Source organism: Bos indicus, chromosome 27, assembly GCF_029378745.1.
Source record: "Bos indicus isolate NIAB-ARS_2022 breed Sahiwal x Tharparkar chromosome 27, NIAB-ARS_B.indTharparkar_mat_pri_1.0, whole genome shotgun sequence".
Lineage (NCBI taxonomy): Eukaryota > Metazoa > Chordata > Mammalia > Artiodactyla > Bovidae > Bos > Bos indicus.
Genome location: NC_091786.1, coordinates 6,326,994 through 6,340,047, shown reverse-complemented (window position 1 = coordinate 6,340,047; position 13,054 = coordinate 6,326,994). Strand labels below are relative to the sequence as shown.

The window sequence follows — 13,054 nt, the reverse complement described above, 5'->3', positions numbered from 1 at the left end:
CCCTCTGTAATCTCAGTGCTAAGCAACTGCTCTTGACTTCCACCTCCTGTCTTTCTGGCTCAACCCTTTGTAGATGAAGAACCTAGAATCCTTGACCCTGATGCTGCTAATCCCCTTCACATTCCCCCGGGTTCAGCCTGTTTTCAGGACGCCTCATGCACAGCGGGTCCTGTCTCCCCACTGGCCCTGCTTGGATGCCTCCTTCCCCTCCGCTTGCCTTCATTCCCCACGACTGCTTCAGGTGGCACCTTCTCCTCCAAAGCTCCTGTCAGCTCCCCACGCCCACTCTCAGCTGAGAGACATCATGCCAGGTTTTCAAAGAAAACCAAAGCAACCAGAAATGAATTTCCCCAGTTGCGGCCCCCAGGTGTGTCTATGTCTGTGCCCACGTGTGGCGTGGGATTCTCTCCAAGCTCCCTGCACACCTTCTGTCTCTTCTCCCTGCCCCCCCTTCCCCGGTCCCCACCACCTCCTTTTTCTTTCAGCATCTTTGAGAGATTCTGAGTGGTTTCTGTTTGATGATGACTCCTCTTTGTCCAGGTGAAGTATTCCTTCCTATTTTTCTTAATTTATTGTATTTAAGTGCTTGCTTTATACTGATTCTTTTTTGTTTGTTTTTTAATTTGTGCCGGCTCTTAGCTGTTGCATGCAGAATCTTTAGTTGTGACACGTGAACTCTTAGTTGAGGCATGTGGGATCTAGTTCCCTGACCAGGGATCGAGCCTGTGCCCCAGCATTGGGAGCTCAGAGTCTTAAGCACTGGACCACCAGGGCTGTCCCTGTACAATCTACTTTAAAGAGGTTTTGTAGGGGGATAGACAGAATTGGGTTCCAGGCTACAGAGATTTCTCCCTATGATGCATGTCTGTTACTATGAATACCTTCTTTCAATGGGTAACCAATGAGAATAACATCCCTATTCTCATAACTGGATTCACAACTGCTGCCTCCTAAGCAGACTGCTTCCTACCAGTGTGGTCCCTCATGTGATGGTTAAGTTAGCACATCTCTTCTCCTTCCTGAAGCTGAGCTTCCTGTGTTATAAAGCAGCTTCCCACTAGCTAGCTGTTTTATATATGGTGGGTTTATAACAGTCCTTTACCTTCACTTCCTGAATCCAGTCTATATATAGCTACCGAGTTATTTCCAGATTACAAACTTGACAGTGTTATTTTCTCATTTAAAGTCCTTCAGTTTCTTCTCTTTGCTTACAAGACAAATTCAAATATCCAAACCTGAGTCTACATATCCTACAGTGTTTCCTTTTTCTTTAGCCAAAGGACACATGACTTCCCAAATTCACATTGAAATCTACACCTTTCTATCTTTGCCTATGATCTTCCTTTTTCCAGGACTGGCTTCACCACTGTGTGTGTGTCTGCCTCATAAATACTGACTCATCCCTTAGACCATAAATCAAAAACTGACCTCACAGCAAAGTTTTCTCAACCTCTCCCCCTACTCCCACCCCCACACCATAGGAACAGGAACAGCCCTTCCTTCCTTTAAGACCCCTCCTCCTCACTGCAGTGAATAGTGATGAACTGTTACAGTGTGGATCTGTTTGATCCAGCTGAAAGCCCCTGGCATTCTGGGAGCACATTTTGTTCATTTTGTACCCGATTCTGCCTAGGATCTGGAAATCCTGGGAGCAGAGGAAATGGGTCTCAGGAAGAATGGTGCTGAGCCAAGCTGCCCTGTGCCTGGAAAGGGGGCCAGGAGAGTGCTAGAAACTAAGAACCAGGTGATGCCTGAAGGGACCCATCTGACTGTTTCCTATCTTTGTGTAATTCCTCTCACTTGAGTGCTTTGCCCAGAAACTTCAAGGATGTTAGATTACTATACTCGTGTAACATTAAGCAGGAAGATAAGTCTACATTCTGAGTAACTTACTTCCTTTTATTTAGCAGGAGGGACAAACATATTTTTCCCAGAGGCAGATAATTTGGCTTTTCCTTAGTGCAGGAAGTATCTTTTTGCTAAGAAACCATCCATCAGAGCCTAGTGTCAGCAGGTGCGAGCTAAGTTGGAGGGACCTAAGTCATCATCGCATTTTCCAGATGAGAAAACTAAGGTCCAGAAGAGAGTTGGAGGGACCTAAGTCATCATCGCATTTTCCAGATGAGAAAACTAAGGTCCAGAAGAGAGTGGGTACTTCCCAGGGGTCCAGAGGCAAGTGGCATCTCTGGAGCCACAGCCCTGGTTTCCTGACTCTAAAATTGGTGTTTTGTCAGTTAATCCTAAGACTCAGTAATGACACTCTTTCATGAAGGAAATGTCTAGAGTTCTGAATAATAATCAGAAGAGAAATCAGAAAATTAAAGAAGATTAAAAAGGTGAAATTAAGCAATGTTGTGCTATTTCCTTTTATGGACACTTTTTAATATTATTGTCAAAGTATTTTTGTCATTTTCAACCTAAACCATTTTTTTGTCTCCCTTTTTCAAATGCACCTGATGAAGCACCCTCCACAGACCAAGGTACTGAAGACCCCAAGACTCCTGCCTCTTTTCAGCTGAGTTCCTTGCTTCCCTGCCCCTGCCCCCTACTTCCCCGCTGATGCGATGGTTAAAGTGCACATCTAGGTATGATTTACTGCATTGTCTCCCCAGACAGGTTTTCTTTTTCCTGCTGGCATGCCGCCCTATTTCCTCTTGATTTCCTCCCTTCTGCAGGGGGATCTGACCATCTGAGCCCTAAGGCCGTGCCACGGTGTCACAGAAAGCTGTTCTCCTCCTTCTATCTCCTCCCGTCCTCAGTGTTCCTGGCGCTGCAGTAGCGCTCGAACCCTCCAACACCCTCCACTCGCCCAGCAGCTCAGCTCTCGGGGGTCATTGGTGACTGGCGCCCTGAGCTTGCTGAGGCAGGGGCAGTGACTAGCCCCCCGCATTTTGCAGCCTCGCATCCCCTCCAGTCTCTAACGATGAGCCAGTCCCGGGCACAGAGTCCCCGGGCGCCAGGCACTAGCCCTTGGGTCCCTGCCAGGAGGCACCGCCCCTCTGCCGGTGCCCACTCAGTGATTTCTCTGGTTCACTAGGGCCCGGTGATGGGAACACTGCGGGCCGTCAGGGCGCCTCCAGGAACAGGCCCTGAAGGATGAAGGAGAGGCTCCTCAGGCCCCACAGGAGGGAGAGGAGGTGGGTGAGCGAAGCTGAGGGCCCAGGCGGACGGGGTCTCAGCTCAGGGGACCCCAGGCGGGAGCCCGAGGACCAGGCGAGCGGCCGTCCTCCCGCGGTCCCCACTCTGTGTCGGGCCCCCATGCCTCTCGGAAGCGCCTGGAGCCACGGGCCTCAGAACCACGCCTCAGCTCACCCAGCTCTGGCATCTTGGTGACGAGGGCACGGAGGCGCCGCGAAGGGATGTGACCTGTAATCAGAGGCGGAGCCGGGACCAGAGCCTGGGTCCGAAGCCTAGGTCCAGTGTCATCTTTCCACACGACATCCCAGAGGTGTCTGAGGCAGCTTCTGAGGGAGCGAGGGGGCTGCGGGATGGGTCACGCGCGGTGGTGGGGCCCGGCTCTGTGTCCTCCGGGGACTCAGTCCTCCTGACCTCCGTGTGGTCCTGCTCCCGCGGAGGGAACGGCCACTCGAGGTCGCTCTCCAGGGGCTGCAGGGAGGGTCCTATCTCACTCCTTACGGAGAGGGTCGGGGCGCTCCACACGAAGCCGGCATGGTGCCGCCCGACGCCCGACACACTTCCAGGCACAACCTACGCTCATGGCGGCCGACCCCGGCCCAAGACCCAAAGCCGCCCCTGCGCACGTGGGATGGTGCCTCCCCCAGACCGACCTGAGGCAGAGTGTTGGGGGCTTGAAGGGCCCCTTCTTGTTCTCACTGGAAGCACGACCCCGAGACTGGAGTGTGTGCAGAGGCGAGCAGGCTGGGGTCAGGGGTCCTGAGCCCCTGATTCAGGAGCAATGAGTGAGGCCCCTCGGGGTCCAGCGCCGAAGGTGTGGGAGCCCGGGCTCCGATGGGAGAAGTCTGGGCACAGGCGAAGAAGGAGAAGAATCCCACATTCCTATGGTTCTGTCAAAGGTGCTTCCTGTTTCCAGGCTCGAGTTATTCTCCGTCTGGTTCACACCTAAGGGCTCAATGCTGAGGAGACTCAGTCTTGGGTTTTCAAGACCTCGGAGTCTTGTAGGTGAAACAAGGTCAACAGGTAACAGGACTCCCAACTCATTCATGACTCAAGGACGTCATTCTGTTTCTCTAGGGAGAGAACGAGGGCTCAGAGTGAGGCCTGTCCTGTCAGAGTGCAGTCAGTAAGCTCCTCAGAGCAGAGCCGGGTGGGAACAGAGCTGCCAGCACCCGAAAAAGAAGAGACGTGCTAACCCAGGGCCACATGCTCCCTGGCCTGTTCTGCTGGAGGAGCACGTGGGAAGCAGATTGGGGCCTTTTATGGCCCCAAAACTGAAGAAGAATTTTAGGAGATTCTTGTGACTGCTCTCTCTCCCTCCCTTCTTCCCTCCATTTCTATTTTCTCTCTTTTGAAGTAGCAACCGTCCTTGCCTTGAACAGTTTCTCTCACAGCTCATACATCCTCCAGAGATTTCACTCAGGGCCCATGATCAGAATTAGCTCACATTACTAGACCCAACATGGATTTTTATCTCACTCTAACTTTTCAAACAAATCTTGACATGAACTCAGTCATCTCCATTTTGACCCTGCAAGAGTGGTAGACTTAATCCCAGGGTCCCAGAAGCACTGAGTGTTGGTGTTGTCATCAGAATTCCCTCCATTTCTTCACTGGACACAGTCATTTCTGACCACCCAAGGACATCTTGGCTGAAACTACAACTTGTGCTTCATGCATGAGTTGAAATTCTTCATCAAGCCCTGGAAGAAAAATCAAAGGTTTTTACAGAAGAAATTACACATAAAGAAAAAGAGGTGGAAGCATCTATTTAAAAAACACCAAGTGTCTTTAAAAACTGTTTTTGAAAAACCTTGTTTCATTTTTGGAGATTGAGGAAGTTGATCTTTGACAGGAGAAAGAAGGGATAAAAGAAACAGGAAAACAGGGGAAATGGATAGAAACAAGTTAATGTTTGCATTGTCATAACTGAGAAAGATTTTACAGCATAAAAGACATTTACCAGAGGATAAACCCTAGACATGATTTTGACCTTGTTTGGCCACAATTTCCCCTTCTGTGAAGTAAGGAAGTTGGCTTCGAGGATCTCTGCCAGTTCCAGGCATTGTGAGTCAATGTCTTTCATTGAGAGCAGAAAGGAAGAATCCTACAGTTCAGAACCCAGGAGGTTAATGATAATTCTTACAGACCTATAATTTTAGAACTGCAAAACCACTGAGAAGTAACCACAAAAAATCTAAATGAATAAGAGTTCAACTTGTGGGCTAGTGATGCATTATTATTCCAGATCCACAGCGTTTCTTATGCAGACAGTAGCAGTTATAAAATGTAATGAAAGAAGAATGTGGCTCAAAAAGAAAAACCATGAAATATCTAGGAATCAGTTACAAAATCAATCTGAAGGACCCAGAAAGAAACTTACTGAAGGTAAGTTTCTTAGTACAAAAGGTTGTACTAAGAGGAGGCAAAAACATCTAAAGGGAAATCTAGTTCTTAGACTCAATCACCCACATATCATTTTTTTTTTCTTTAGTAAATCCTGTAATTTCAGTGAAGCAATAACATTGTGTTTAACTTGATGGAATAATTTAAATGTTATTTGGTAATAGAGAATCAGTGAGCGTAGCCATGCCCTCTGAAAGAGACTAAAGAGGGAGATTTGATTATCTTGTACTCGAGGAGCTGTGTTATTAATAGCTCAGATCACTTAGTGCTGCCTCCAGCAGAGACAAACAGAAGAGCAAAAGGAACAGAACTGTCTCTGACCAGGACTAGGTAGGTGCCAGGCAGGCTGTGTGGTTTAGGTGCTCTGGTGGGTGTACAAAATCTGTTTCCCCGTCCTCCCCCGGATGGCCTGCTGTACTTGGCTCACCCGGGTGGCCCTGATCATTTTCAATTCCTTCCAATCATGTATGAGCTTGTTTCTCTTCCATGCAAGATTAGATTTCCTAAGAGGACAGAGATGGGAACTCAGACATCAGCCTTCCATATGAGACATGTGGGAGTGAGGGCATGTCTGTGGGCTCAGGAAATTCATACTGCTGGATGGTGCAAGCAACAGTTTTCAGGTCACTGCTGGGGACTTGTCTGTCATAGGTTTTCAGAAGAGCCTTCATTCAAGGACTGAATGAATTAAGGATGAAACTAACCAGGAATACAGACAGAAGTAGATAAACATACTAATAAATATCTTTGAAGAAAACCAAATGTAATCTCTAAGGGTAGCTATAAATTTCATCTATTAGATGAGCAAGCACACAGCTAAAAGCAAGCCAGAAACAATTTTTGCAACACATATAATATAGGATTAGTGACCTTAAATATACATGGGATTCTGAGAAGTCAGCAAGGAAAGATGAATAGAAAAGTGGATAAAGTGTAAGACATAAAAATAACCAAAAACATTTTTCAAAATGTTCAACCTCAGAAACAATTTTTTTAATATATTAAAACAAAAAAGAAAATATTATTCCCTCATTCAATTTGGAAAAATTGAAAAAATTCTTAAAACCACTAGTAATGAGAATATTAACTGTCAAATACACTTTTTAATATTGTCAGCAAGAGGATAAAGTGGTACAACAGTTTCTAGCATGGGCAACTGGGAAAAACCCATTAAAACTTGAAAAATTCCTTTATTTATATATAAATATAAATAAAGGAATAAAAATTTAAAAACATACTGGAAAAAAAAAAGATGATTGAATTTAACTCAGTTTTTTGGTAGGGAGAGATTTTATTTATAAAGCTTTTAAAAACTAGTCATTTTTGCAAAAATTTTGCAGCATGAGACCTTTTGATTTGTGATTAATAAAATACACAATTAATGGATAAAATAGTTTAAGAATTTACCCCCCCCCAAAAAAAAACTTGAAAAATGCATATATATATATATAGAGAGAGAGAGAGATTCCACTTGTAGGAATTTATACAAAAGTAAGTGTTATATAAATTTCTCTCTCTCTCTCTCTCTCTCTCTCTCTCTATATATATATATATATATATAGTCCTACAAATTTATGAGGCAAATTCATTTGAACAGATATAAAATTTTTCCAAGATAATATTTAAGTGGTAAAAACACATTGGCATTGAATGTGAAGTAAGATTCTATGTTTTAAATTAAAAATAAATATTTACACTTTCATTTGCAAAGGAAAAGAGCTGAAATATTCTGAATTGTAGGTAGTAGTTATAACTGAAGGGCAGGCCTATGGGTTTTCAAAAAATATTTCATTTTTGCATTTACTTATGACTTAAAATTTTGGGTGTTTTTAGTTGAAACTTTCTGATGTGTATTATGTTTTATAATGAGAAAAACTGTGATAGATTTAAATGAAAGTAAACATTAAAATTAAAATCCTAGAAATAATTGGGTGTATTTCTCCACTAATTTTTAACCAATACAAACTTTTTCTTCCTTTAACGTGGATTCTCCAGGAAGATTATAACCCACCACCATTCTGGATCTTCCTTTCAAGTAGCCCTGAAGATCCAATCAACTGGGCTCTAAATCTTTTCTAATGAACCTCTTCACCCACAAGTGTCTGGCCTTACCCTCCTTTTGTGACAGCCGGACTCCCGCCCTACCACTGGCTTTGGATGCTCCAGCCTCTGCCTCATGGGGACGCCACCTCCATAGATGTGGGCACAGGAGGGCCTCAACCCCAGATCTGAACCCCAGGTGTGAGGGAACCCAAGGCAAGCGACAGCTGGGGCTCAGGGAGCCAGAAAGGATGGAGCAGTCACAATCCTCCTGCCGAGGCAGGTGCAGGGCCCTGGGGCAGGAGGTCGTGTCTGCTCTGGTCCTAGAGGCCCTGAGCTCCTCGGACTTCTGACTGTGTCCTTGATCCTTCCCACCAGACCTTCCGGGACCTCCGTTCCAGGACAATGAGGCTCCTCCGTGTCTTCCTCACCGCTCTCTTGATCCTCTTCCAGGTACTGCCCAGTAAATACCAACCAGGATGCCCTTTCTTATCATTACTTGGTTTTTCCTTCCCTAAGTTAACCATGATCAGAAAGTAAAGCATGACAGAGCTACTAGTAGGTCACTTCCACACCCAAAAGTAGGCATTGAGTGATTAGAGAATTCTTTCCAAAGCATATTGTTGCGTCTTCATGACCTTAAATGTCTTATTCGTGGTAACTTTCTCCATCCTCTCCTTTCCCTGGAATGAGCTGGATGATTTGTGAACTAAATCAGTTGAATCACTTGACTGGTATAACCCAGTATGAGACAAACTTCCTTTATGAGGCCTGGACCGGAGACCTCTTTCCACATGACATGGTGTGACCTTGAGTTCTGCTGGACAAGGCTTCCATCTAACGAGCCTGTGAGAGCTGGGTGGGTTTTGCATGATGGGGAGGTGGGGTGACTGGTGAGGCACACGGGGCAGTGGTTACAGACCCTGCGGTTAACACCCAGGTGTTCCTGTGTCAAGAAGGGTATATATATATATATATATATATATATATATATTTTTTTTTTTTTTTCTTTTGGCTGTGCTGGGTCTTTGTTGCTGCGCGGGCTTTTCTCTAGTTTTGGAGAGCGCAGGCTACTCTCCAGTTGCAGGGCACATGTTTCTCCTTGCAGGGGCTTCTCATTGTGGAGCCCAGGCTCCAGAGCACAGGTTCACGGTGGTGTCTAAGGGGCTTAGTTGCTCCCACACGTGGGATCTTCTCGAACCAGGTTCATCAACAACACTGACATCTTACATCAGAACAGAGAGTGAGAGATATGAGGGGGACGTTTACTATTGGTGTTTAGCTGGGAAAGAAGAGGATCCCAGTCAGATGGTGAGACTCCCATATTTCCTCATGGGACTTCCACGAGGCTTCATATAAATGTCTTTTCCTTTTCCAACAGCATTAGGGTGCTCAATTTTGAAAGACCCTGCCATCTTCGGGGTAGAATCTGCCTGAAGCAAGGGACGCCGAGCTGTGAGCCCTTCAGAGGACCCTGCCGGGCATTCACCGTTTGCTGCAAAATAAAGCCCAGCTGATGGAGGTAGCCCAGCTGAGGAACCCAGCGAGAGACCCTGAGCAGGTCTCCTCTTGTGTAAATAAAAGCAGACAGTTCTCACATCTACACAATCGAATGTTATATCATTAGGACTGATGTTGTTTTCCATGGCAGGGTAGGCAGTGGGAGGGAGACAGTTATTATGCTTTAAATTCTTGCCTGGAAAATTCCATGGACAGAGGAACCTGACAGGCTACAGTCCATGGGGTTGCAAATAGTTCGGCAGGACTGAGCAACTGAACACAAATGTTGCAACAGTGTTTTCATTCACAGAGCAAATGTGACCCTTAAGCCACTTTGGCCCCAGGCTGGAGTCCTGAGAGAGGTGCGATCATTCGGTGTCTTCCTTGTTCACGTGTCTTGTCCAAGGTGTGGCCCCGTCTGTAGTTTGCTGAGTAGGCCGCCTCTCCATACAGGTGTCACTCTCCTCCCTCTGGGGAGGGAGCAGGCCTTGACAGGACCACAGCTATCTGAAGTTTACAGAGCAGGTTTAGGCCAGGAGGACGGAGACAGGACGCAAGGTGCCCAGGAAGCGGGGGACAAAGAGGAAGGACAAGAGACACGAGCATTCTTCCAAAACCTGAACAATCTCACAGGAAACAAAGAGTGTGACTGGCATTGCGGTGGTGTGACCAGGACCAGTTCTATAACTGGGTCCCAATCAGTGATGAGTGGGCTTCCCTGGTGGCTCAGATGGTAAAGAATCGGCCTGCTATGCAGATTTCTGGGTTGGACAGAACCCCTGGAGGAGGAGACAGCAATCCACTCTAGTATTCTTGCCTAGGAAATCCCATGGACAGAGGAGCCTGGTGGGCTACAGTTCATGGGGTCAGGAAGAGTCAGACACCACTGAGCAACTAACACTTTCACTTGACTTTCAATCATGAATAATTAAAGAAAATTCAGAACAGGTTAGCAGATGAACAACCAGTGTACTGTTTCTGGCTTCTTTGTTTTGCCTCAGGTTTTATTTTTTTTAATTCCTCAGCCAAAGTCACATATTTCAAGCCTCAGCATCATCATAAATTATAATAACTGGTAATGAAAGTCACTGCGTTGTTCTTTATAAAAATTATCCTGCTTATTCTTGCAAGTTTTCCCTTTAGAGGGTATTTTAAAATCAACTTAGTCAATATAAAAATATTTTTAAATCCTAATTTCTAGATTATCACTAGTGTATGGAAAGTCGTGAGCCAATTTATCATTCTTTTAAAATGTATAATAATTTTCACTTGATTCTAATACTTAATCCTTGAGAAAGGAGACCAGTAGAACATCCTGCAGTAATAAAGAATTCAGTATCTAGAGTCAGATTCCTGATTCCAACTTTAATTTCACCACAGACAAACTCGAACACCACACTGAATATCTCTAGTCTTATTTTTTCCCCATGGATACCATTAGGGATGATATTAGTATTGGTATAATGTAAGACTACTTTACTTCTGGTTGTAGGAAGGCCATCATAATCACCTTCAATACGCTTCACTTGGTGGGTTCTGATTAACTGCATAAATGTAGGATGAGTAATCAGCCATCATCTTGAGATGAGAGGAAAATAAAAGAATTCTTGAGTCAGTCACTCTGAAGACATTTGTTACAGAAAAATGCTTCATTCAGAATAAGGGGGATCATTTCTTATGAGAAGCCCAAGATTTTCTGGGTGAGAAAAAACTGAAATCTCACCCCCAGCTGCTGAGACTTACGTTAGGGAAGGCTCTGCCAAAGCCCGGAGACGGAGGAGAGAAACAGCAGGTTAAGGAAAACCAGGAGGAGGGTGCCTGGATGTCTGTTAGCATCACTGACGCCATCTTGGGCTCGTGCAGCTCCTGCTGTCCTTCTGTTGACCCTGCCCAGAAATGGCCTGTGTGATGAATCACGTCTCTGTCAGCAGGGTCTTGTAGTTAATAGATATTGTTTAATAACCATTAGGACCAGGCAGCCTCTATGCTCTGTTAGTCCCCAAACAATGAGGAATACCTTCCCTGATGTATTCCCATATGACTAGTTACCCTTTCACAAATCTTAGGAAAATAGATTGCTATTTCCAAGCCCCCACCCACATACACCAGGTTAGCAACAAAATAGCCCCAGTGGCTCCTCAGAGGGAGGCTTGGAGTCCTGCTCTGCGAGTAAGTAAGGTGCTCCCCCAACCTTGGTAAAAAAACGGACTTATTGATTATACCCAGCAGCCTCCTCATTTTTTGATCTCAAGATGCCATCTTTGATTCAGGCTTTGGCTAAGGAGCAAAGCCCTTCGACTTTCACTTACCCTGGAACTATGCTGTGTTTTATAGCACAAGAGTCAAGAACATGAGGCTTTATCGGTCATTAGACATGACCATGGCCTGGACAGGGCCCTGAATCAGCAGGGTCGTTCCTAGAGCACAGATAAAGCCCGTTGTCAGATGCAGGGGACCATCTTCTGTACAAACTGAGCCAAGTGACATGCTACAATAGATCTCAGACACCTCTCGGCATCTGAAGAGAAGTGAGTCCTAAACCCTGTGATAGTTTTCCTTCTCGAAGTCCCATTGGGTTAAGTGCAAGAGTGACTATCGGAAAAATAAAAGATTGTATCTTGACTGTACTTGTGCCTGAGTTGAAGTAGCAGATGGTACTAACTCCATGAAAGCAAATGGAAAAAACGTCATCTAAACCATTCACAAGTTCCCATAGAGTAAATGCTCCATCAATTTTAATCATTCTTTTAGATTTTTATTTTTTTGATGTGGACCATTTTCAAATCTTTATTGAATGTGTTACCCTATTGCTTCTGCTTTATGTTTTGTCTTTCTGACCACAAGGCATGTGGGATCTTGGCTCTCCAGTCAATGTTGGAACCCACATCACCTGCACCGGAAGGCCAAGTCTTAACCACTGGACTGCCTGGGACATCCCATCTATTCATTCTTTTCTTTTTTCCCATCTATTCATTCTTATTTTTACTGTCATCATCATTGTTGTTCTCTTCTGGTCCTGCACCCATTAAGAGCTAACAAAAGAAACCCCTCCAGCTTTGCCAGGAATATTGTTAATCATTGCTCTGTTTATGTCATGGGCTTTCGAAGTCCAGCAAATATTTTAGTTAGTACTCAGATCAGAATTGAACACTGTCTTCCACATGCAGTCGCCCTGATTGGACCTATAAAAGAAGCTTTGGGTTGCTTTTTATTCAACCCGCTGAAGTGCTGTTTGTTTTCTCCTTTCCAGGAACTTGTGAGGAGTCTCTTCTGAACCAGCCTTGAAGCTGTCTTACCTCCTCATCTTTGTTGTCTTCTTTTCTCATGTGATCCCGGGAAAATGGTCTCTGGCATTTCCCTGTCATATCTGAGTTCAATTTCGTTTCTCCAACCTGCTCCACTTTCAGAGAGATACCCTGGTGTCCCCAAAGCACCTCAGCGATGCTAATCTGGGAAGAGTAGAAAAGGGAAGTTTCCCAGCCGGGTTTGCAGAAGGCTATCTGGCCTGGAGGCATAGAGAAGAAACCCTGAAATCAATGGGAAAGAATGAAAACAAACCATCATCTGCTTTCCTTAAAGTCTAATATGATGACATAGTCATAACATACATAGTCTCCTTTTTTAAACCTTCCACCTACTGACGTGTGTCTGAGCTGAGAGCAGTACCTAAAGTTTACCATTTGCCTCATTCCAGAGGCATTTTGTTCCTGGCTGCAGAGCACGACAAAAGAGGAAGCTTAGAGGTATTCTTTAGGAGATAATTCATATAGGTAGAACCACGGCATTTTGGGAAAAAACGCAGATGTATATTCTGCCCCATATCTTGAGCAAGCGGTGGCAGGGATGAGAAAAGAAGGGGAGGCGGGCGTCTTAGCCCCTGCGTGATTGCTCCTCGCATCACAGAAGTGCTGACTGTCACAGGACAGCTCAGAGGGCAGTAAGATCACTTGGATGTGTGGGAGGAGAGTGGCTG

The 13,054-nt window shown here is 45.3% G+C and overlaps 1 long non-coding RNA gene across 1 annotated transcript; it reads left to right on the top strand.

The window, feature by feature from the left end:
- Nucleotides 1–963: 963 nt before the first annotated feature.
- LOC139180176 (uncharacterized) lies at nt 964–12,135 on the top strand. The gene is made up of 4 exons (XR_011564479.1): nt 964–1,744; nt 2,463–3,137; nt 7,960–8,034; nt 8,963–12,135. It is a non-coding gene; the product is annotated as an uncharacterized lncRNA (long non-coding RNA).
- The last annotated feature ends 919 nt before the right edge of the window (nt 12,136–13,054 follow it).